This window comes from Callospermophilus lateralis, unplaced genomic scaffold (genome assembly GCF_048772815.1).
Source record: "Callospermophilus lateralis isolate mCalLat2 unplaced genomic scaffold, mCalLat2.hap1 Scaffold_167, whole genome shotgun sequence".
NCBI lineage: Eukaryota > Metazoa > Chordata > Mammalia > Rodentia > Sciuridae > Callospermophilus > Callospermophilus lateralis.
In genome coordinates this window covers 255,441-264,350 of record NW_027512751.1, presented here as the reverse complement: position 1 = coordinate 264,350, position 8,910 = coordinate 255,441, and positions in this window count along the sequence as shown.

The window sequence follows — 8,910 nt, the reverse complement described above, 5'->3', positions numbered from 1 at the left end:
GGCAGCCTCAGACCCCGTCCCGGCCTCCTTCCCTACCCCCTACCAGGCTGGTCCGGAGCAGGGACCTCCAACCGAAGCTGGCCGCTTCACCGCGCGGCCGTGGAAAAGGTCTGATCGAATTTACCCCGCTTTGTTTTCCAGAAGCCGACACCCTAGAAATAAAAAGGGTACCAACCCCACAAACTCGCAAACTCAAGTCACGGAGCAAAACTAGCCCTGCCTTTTGCCTCCGTTTAAATTTTTTGCCTCCGGCAATAGGCACCTCCACGCTCCGCCCACAACACCAGGGGGCAAATCAATGAGCAGCAGCTTCTGGCCAATGAAACCGCAGCGCCTCGTTTAAATGATTGCATGGGACCCGCCAGTCATTCTTTGCAGAGGAAAAGAAACGCACAGGTTTAGGATTGAAATTGCCTTTAGAGTTTGTAAACAGGTTATGATAAAAGGAAGATAGTAACAGCATTTCCACAGTAAAAGTAGGAATCATTGCGGTTGCGCGGCACAACCATGGATAAAACCGTTGAGTGGGCAAAATAGTTTGTCACTCCACTCATCTGATCCACCACGCCCAGAATTACATCCATGAACTTTACTTCCGCGGTTTTCCGGGCTGAATTGGAAAAATATAAAGACAATTAAATTGACAGTTTAGTAAACATGCTTATTTTAGTGGCTGGCCATTGCAGAAGCTCACTACATGTACACTCTGTTTCTTACCTCCAGATACTGGGAGCAATACTAGATAAATAAAAGCTAAGACTCCCAATAATCCATAAATGATGGTTTGGATAGAAAATTCTCTTGACAAACAACCACTGATTTTTATATTAATATTTTTATAATAATGATTTTAGTTCACATATTACTGTATGTCAGGAACAGTTTCAAACCCTTTACATAATTATCTCAAACTTGAATCCTACAAGATATCTCATGGGACATAATTATCATTATTTGCATTTTATAGATGAGGACTATAGAGCATACAGCTAATTAGAAAGCCAGGATATGTATCCCTAGTTTGGCCACAGTCTTGCTTTTACCCTCTAAAATGTACTTCCTCTAAAGGCAGCAGAAACTTAAAAAACAGTAATAATGTATAGATGTATGGTTACACAAAATCTATAGAAAGAAAAGACTGAGAGGAAAAACAAAATGAGGAAGATAATGTGTGAAATTATGTTCATGACACCACATTTGACCTGAGTTTGAAGAATACCTTAATATGTAAACAAAGTTGTTCAGAGGGGTAGTGCTGTGACTCAGTGGTAGAGTGCTTGCGTAGCATATGTGAGGCACCGGGTTCCATTCTCAGCACCACTAAAATAAATGAATACAATAAAGATTCATCAACATGTAAAAAAAATGTCCAGAGGATTTTTTAAAATCTTACAGTACTGATGCACAATTAATAAGAATGCTAATATGAATTACAATTATTTTCAAATGCATTATATATATATATATATATATATATATATATATATATTACTTATTACTGTGAATTAATTATTACTTATCAAATTAGTATTGCAAATAAATCCTCTTTATATTAAGACACTCAAATTTTGGCTTCAACTCAATGTGTTAATAGCAAAATTTTTCATATTTACTCTATGCTTCATGGGTTTCTCACAAAACAACACTGTTGGCTTATATTTAAAAAAAATAGAATGAACTGTACTGAATATTTTTTACTTGCCTCTTCCTTTCTACTCTCCAATCTTTTCCATTCTGCATTTTGCTTTAATATGCTAATCTCTATTGGCTAAACCAAAAGGTTTTCTCACTGTGTGGTTTCTCATTTGCCTCAGAAGAGGAAGGTGAGAGTAATTCTCTCTCCTAATTGCTCCTCCATGAGTGTTAGCTGGCTTTCTCAACATTAAACCTCACACATAGCTTTAGAGGTACCCTTTCCAGATGGGACTTTCCCTTCACAACTTGGACCTGAGGGTCAGAATACCATTTTATTACTAGTCCTAAGGTATTGCACTATCACTTATGATGTCCTTAGATCTGGTCACGTGTTTGCAAATAGTCCCTTTATTAAAATTTCCTTGAATTATACTAAATTGAAGTAGAGAGCTTTGTGATCCTGATTGATACAATAGTGGCCTCAGGGAATTCTACAATTGAGTTGATCATATTTGAAGAGCTCAGGCATAACCTCTTCTATGGGAAAACATCATGGTAGTCTGAGGTATGTGATGGAATCATGATTATTCAAATTATTGCTGATGGGAGCATGAAGTGTAGTATATATGGAGAGCAATTCATTCAAATATCAAGTGGCAGTGACATCTAGTTGCTATGCCAACACTTTATAAATGATTATAAAGATTATAGTGTTACTTAGTTTTGTCTGGCTACCCTAGAGAGCATACATAGGGAATAAGATGAAAATCTGTGAAACAAACAGCTAAGAACATTTTCTGAAAACAAGAGGCATCTATGAAACTCTGAGGAAGTCCCTCACTTTCTGTATTCTTAAGGAAAATATGGTCAAGAATTAAACACAAATATCTGATAGTAAATCCAAGGATTGGATAACAAATTTAACAACACTATTTAAATGCTCTACAGTGTTAATTCTTTTAGATTAGGTAAAAGGTTTTATGGAGAAGGAGGATTTCCTTGGGAATGGGTATGGTGACTATCATATTTTGGATCTGGAATGTTCATCAAACAGTCCATGAGATAGAGACATGGTCCCCAGTGAGGAGCTACTGGGAAGTAGTGGAACCTGTAAGATATGGTGTTTTGTGGGAGGTATTCAGGTCATTGGGGAGCATGCCCCGTAAAAGGAATAGTGGGACTCCCACCTCTCTCTTCCTGTCTTTTGCTCACTGATCATGAGCTGAGTTGTTTTGCTCTACCACATATTCCTGCCATGAAGTGTGACCACAGGCCCAAAGAAACAGGGCCAATTGTTCAAGGACTGGAACCTTAAAAACAAAACAAAACAAACAAACAAAAAACTGAGCCAAAATAATCCTGTTCTCTTTTTATATCTCACAATCTATTATGGTGGCAGAAGGCTGACTAACAGTGACATTTGGAGAATTGACAAGGCTGAGAACTGTAATCCTCTTTATTTCTATAAACTTCCCTTTCCAGCAGAGGCAGCCTCCTTCACCCTATGTCAATTTGAGGGCTTCCTTATTTTCTAAGAATTGCACCTGGAGCAGGGACTCACAAAGTCAATGTCAATTTTCAGCATTTTCCCCTCCCCACGATCCCTTATTAACTCAGATTGCAAAAAATAAAACATGGGCAGAAAAAGTAAATGTGACAACTACTGTGAGAGAAAATAACCTGTACTGCATTCCAAAAGAGTTACAATATTTTGATAGTCAAAAGTGGATTATAATGGTATTAAACCAAGGGGAAAAATCTTAAGAAACAATCAGAAATAATTGTCATGGGTACACTTTGCCATTTAATGCATTGGAACAATAGTTTTACCGGTTGGCTTTACTACTTGTGATTCATTGATTGAAAGTTGAACTCAGTAGTGGTTTACAGTGAGTTATCTACCTTTTTTTTTTTGTAGAATAAAAATTCCAAAGGTTTAGGAACATGGAAATGTTGTAGAACATCTATAAGTGCAACCTAGTCACCCCTAAACATACATATTCCCCCCCACCTCAGAATCCTTCCTTCAACTGAGGCTTTAAGAAATGCATTGCTGTGAGACTCGAGCATTCTTGAAAACACATATGAAGAATAGCATCCTGTTCTCTATATGACAGAAATGATGATAGAGGATGCTACAATGAAAACAAAGTGGATGATAGGACCCACAAGTGGCCAAGACTTGTTGGTACTTAACACAGCAGGTGTGATAGAACTTACCATAATATGCCAAGGTCTAAATGGTAGAGGTATGGATTTGTGGCAGTAGCTAATTGATAGAAAATCCCTAGAAATAAGATAAGCAGTGGATTATGCTGCTGCTTGAAATATAAATGTGTGTGTGTGTGTGTGTGTGTGTGTGTGTGTGTGTGTAAATTACAACATCTATGAAGGAAAAACTGAAGTTAGTATTGTGGCGATTTAGAGCCTCTTGCCCAGACACAAACTACTTGACTAAGGAAAGGTCTTGCACCTATGAGGAAGAACCATTCAAAATGAATGTAAGTATATGTCCTAAATCATCATTTAAACTTTCCTGAGAGAGAACTGCAGCCATTTATCACTGTGACTATGGATGGAGGAGAGAGGAATAACCAGACTGTGCACTGGTTATGAAGTGATGGCTCTATCTTTCTGATACACTTCACAAAATTTAAATGCTACCATGGACCAGAGCTCATAGAAGGAGCTTCTAGACATCAGGAGATAAATAGCATCTAGGCCTGAGTCTGTTTCACAGAGAGTCCATTGGATCCATCTAGCTCCAGAATAAAAATGGGAATAGTTCCTGACAGCATTTTTAAGCTTGGTCTTAGATCCAAGAAGCAAGTGATATTATGATAGTCAAGTAGAAGCTTCTGACCATGCCTCCTCTTCCTTTCTTCTAATCCAGAGATTATTGTCAAGACTTGAGGGATGTTGAACTAGTGATTACATCCATATACCCACTTACCTTGCTAATTTTGCCAGTGAAAAAGCTAGATGGGTTACTGTCCAGGAAAATATTTTTTTTGCCCTGTTCATTCAGTACAGAAAACATGAAGCAGTTTGTATTTAAGTGTTTGTATAATACTAACACTATCTTAGGCCAGGTGGTAAGAGAGAAACTATGGCAAAGCTCAGGGTTCCACTGCATCAATAAAGTATCCAAGTATCTAGTGGTCTAGGACATGTCAGGATATCCCCTCTAAAGAAAGAGGCAGCTGCTGTACATTTGTTTCATTTGGAACGCCTCTTTAGATTTTGGAGGCACTGCATATCTTATTAGGGCATGTCTCACCAATCCATTTATCTAGTGAACTTTTTTTTTAATTGGGTACTGGAGCAAGGCCTCTGCAGCAGGTCCACACTGCAATATATCCTCCCTTGCTAACTGTGAAATGTGGCATTGCAGGAAGCCGTCAATGAAATACATGAGGACCTTCTCTCAGCATGGAAGCCAGGGAGGGATAGGCCTGGCATTGGGAACTTCGCATGGCTCTCCCAATGCACATGACTTTTCCCTTCACTCTGCTAGAAAGATTCCTCATAGTACCAACAGAGATGGGCATAACCCATTGGAAACTAAAAAGCCCACCTTATTTGGGAAAATAACAGTCTGTAGAATCTCTTTGATGTTTCTTGATATAAATCAAATGGTCCAGGCTCCATTTTGTCAGAAGTTCGATCTGACTGGTCAGCTTGCCCATCCTGCCTCCAATTTAAAACTGCTTTCTGTATTCTTTTTTTTTTCCACAATTGTAGTTTTCCTAGCTTTTATTTCTCAGCCCATTCCAGTGAGGGGAACCCCATTCGCACTGCCTGCGCAGGACATGGCATAAAAGGCTTAAGAATCCATAACAATCATGGATATGGAATAGAAGCTCTGGGAAATTTCCATAGATGTATCATGGCACAAAATTTTAGGTTTGCCAATAAGGTTATGCCTTCTCTGCAAACATCTGCTATTTGAAAAACAGATCTTAGTTTTGCTACTAGATTATGATAGAGACTGAATATGTACTCATAGGATAAAAGGAATTTTGTGATCCAAACTGCCTATTGCCAACTATCACCTAGCACAGGATCAGCGAACTAAGTCCTGAGGCCCAAGTCTGGCCCATTGTTCTCTTGTAATAGGTTTATTGGAACACAGTCATGCCACTTAATTTACATATTGTATATAACTCTTCTACACTACACTGGCAGAATAGTCGTGACAGAAATCATATGGCCTGCATGACCAAAAATATTTAGCTTCTAGTCTTTTACAAAGAAGTTTGCTGACCTAAAATCGATTTAACAAGCAACATTCCATTATCAAGCAAAAATGACACATACCCACTCAGATCTACACAGGCCTTAAAAACACACAAGCTATGCAAACAAGTGACTGAAGATTTCTATAATGTATATCTTCTACTACTTTTCTGCCTCTCAAACTATGCCTAGGTAAAATTGGAGATTTCATAAAGATTTTATGAAGAAAGTAAAAACTCTGGTGTATGGAGAGATCTCTAGGGTTGATCGGATGAGAACAAAGCTATATCATAGCTTCCCTTTAGGTATGGATGAAATATACTCTTTGAGAATGTTTTAGTAGTCTACTTCATAAGGAAGACAGTCTAAGGATTTATGCAGATTCCTGGGTAATAGCTAATGGGTTTGTTAACTGGACAAAGTTTTAGAAAAATCAATATGGAAAATTGGTGTCAAGACAATCTGAAGAGAAGCATGTAAAAAGGCCTGCCAAAATAAGTACAGGATGTTAAAATTAAGTTGCATGTAAATGCCTATCATAAAACATCCATGGCAGGCAAGGAGATTAAGAACCAGGTAAAAACAATAACCTTGTCCTGTAGATGTCAGAATCTTTCCTAAGGAAGGAATCCATTTGCTTATTCATCTAACCCACTTACCCTGTGGCCATAGTAGCATGGGCAGAGACCAAGAATAACTTCACACATGGTCTACCCTTACTAACGCTTATGTGAAAGGCCACTGTTGAGTGCCCAACCTAACAAAGATCAATGCTAACTTCCCCCAAATAACTTCATTTTCCAGTGGCACCAGGCAATTTCCTATGGCATGTTGTTACACTAAACCTTGTATGGTAGGGGCAATATTTTTTCTCTCTGAATATACATGGTGGTACTAACTGCCATTATCCAAGGATTTATAGAGAGCTGCATCTATAACCAATGAATCTGTGATGGTTTTCAAAATCTCAAAAGTTCCTTTCTACTCCTTACTTCAAGAGGAAAAGTTTGTGTCCCATGCATGTGGACTAGAACTAGTGACTCACAATGTACTGCAGAAGTGACGCAATATCATTTCCAAGATTAGGTTAGGAAAAGACTGAGCTTAAATCCTAGGTATACTCTCTCTTTTTTGGATTGCTTTCTGATAGGGTGTGTGTGAAGAGTTGGGTGTGGGGGCTGGAGTCAGCTGCCATTTCATTAAGCAGCCCTATGGCAAGGCCACATAGTGAGGAACTTAAGCCAATGGCCACATGAGTGAGCTTGGAAGTATAGCTATTCTGTTAAGAGTGCAACCCTGATTAACAGTTTGCCTTCAACTTCATTAAAGACTCTGAGCCAAAATCACTCAGCTAAGCCTCATCTAGATTCCTGACTCTCAGAACTGTGAGGCAATAAATGTCTGTTGTTTTAAGCCACTAGGTTTGGTATAATTTGCTAGGCAGTAATCAAAAAGAATACATTTTATTTTCATTTAAAATTTGGTACTAAGTCTTAGAATATCCAAATATGACTTTAAAAATCCTGATTTTTCCTGAGTTCATCAACTCAAGTTATATATTGGTTGGGATATTGCTGCTTCTAATGGGAATCTTATCTCAAACCATCGCCTCTTGTTCAGATTTAGGCAAATTAAAATAAGAAGTCACTCAGTGCAGAACAGTGTGGTTATGGTAACTGCGTGGTTATGATTATCCAAAAAGATAGAGAGAGAGACAGACACACTATTCATTTTATTTGTTAGACTCTTCTAATAAGCATTTAAAGACAGGCCCAGGAGTGACTTCACAGTTAACTATATAGGCTACAATACAGATTTTTAAAATGACATGTAAATCATAAAAACAAATGTTCACACTAGCGCTTAGTGCCAATTTTCCTACATAAACATAAAACAACCTAAACAAGTTGTTGCCTAACCAGCAGGCAACACAAACATAAGACCCATAACAAACAAGAAACTCAAAACAAAACAAAATCATTTATTAACCAGTACAATCTAGCTAGCAGAATCAACTAAGCAAGTACAACATTTTGAAAAGGCACAAAATAGTCAAGAAAAGATGGTATAAATTGACACTGTCAAAGAGCTAATGCTTAAAATCTGACTTTTCATCAATTATATTAGAATGATATGGTAAGAAGAAAATTCAGGCTTATAAACATACCAGTTCAACTGTATTGAATTTGTTAACAATTACAGAGTGAAAAGCAATGAATGATGTTTAATTATTTATTAGCCCTTAACTAATATTTTATGGTCACTCTGCAAACATGTTTGGACACTTTAAGTTTCACAGAACATTTGTAATTATTTCATGACCTATCATCACTTAAAAGAAAATCACTCACTAAAGCACCAATTTAAAACCCTACTTTTGCTACTCCTCTTTTCTCAGCAATGAATGTCTAAATTACTCAAAAGCATGCAAAAACTATTACCTTATAGTTACTGGTTATGTCTTGCTGATATGAGGAACAAATCCTAATCTCAAATGGTATTTTAGGCTGCAAAAAATAGGTGGGTTTATATATATATATAACAACTTAACCCCCCCAAAATTTCTAAGGCAAAAATTATTTTGATAATGTAGTTTAAAAAATAAGATTATTTAGCATTTGATAGTGTTCACTAAAAACAACATTCAATTAAACTTAAGAAAACTGAGTATGCTTACTTATAATTGGTTTGTCAGTATACTATTCCCAGAGTATTTTTGTCTGTTTTTATTGTTATACATATAAACACAAACAGTTAATACTTAATCTCAGTATTCAATTTACAGACTAAGTGCTAATTGCTATCTGCTAAAAAATTAACTTAAAACAATAAATTATGTTTATAAAATAACAATTCTCAATAAGGCTAAACTTAAGTCAAACTTTTAATGATAGTTATAAAATAAAATGGATTACAGGGTTATAGAAAGGTAAACTGAAAAGAGTAGGCTTCATTTTATGCTTTTTGTGCCCAATGCAAAAGCTTACATACATTCAGTTTGCCCAAATCAATGAGGTTTTCCCAATTTCCAAATTT